General features: G+C 38.0%; 1 protein-coding gene across 1 annotated transcript in view; it reads right to left on the reverse strand.

The window, feature by feature from the left end:
• The window catches only part of LOC119589047 (band 7 protein AGAP004871-like), a gene marked incomplete at its 5' end in the record, with an annotated part of 109,034 nt that overhangs the window by 53,495 nt on the left and 55,281 nt on the right, over window positions 1-258 (reverse strand).

Here is a 258-nt window from a genome sequence, read left to right on the forward strand (position 1 = left end):
TACACACAAATATATGTATACCATATGGTGGTTTTGGGAAGGGGGCACTTGGCACTACCTTGTTCCCTGAAATTAAGAAGCTCTTCACGCCAATAGAAAACATTTTCCCTGTATTGGATCATCTGAAATAAAATTACGTGTTAGCCCATCTTCCAAGACGGTATAATGTTTGTACTGAAAAGATGTGTCAGTGTTAATGTTAGGCTGAAGAAAAATCTTAAAGGGCAACTTAGAAGGAAAGTGATAACTGGATCGACT

Source organism: Penaeus monodon, chromosome 25 (genome assembly GCF_015228065.2).
Source record: "Penaeus monodon isolate SGIC_2016 chromosome 25, NSTDA_Pmon_1, whole genome shotgun sequence".
Lineage (NCBI taxonomy): Eukaryota > Metazoa > Arthropoda > Malacostraca > Decapoda > Penaeidae > Penaeus > Penaeus monodon.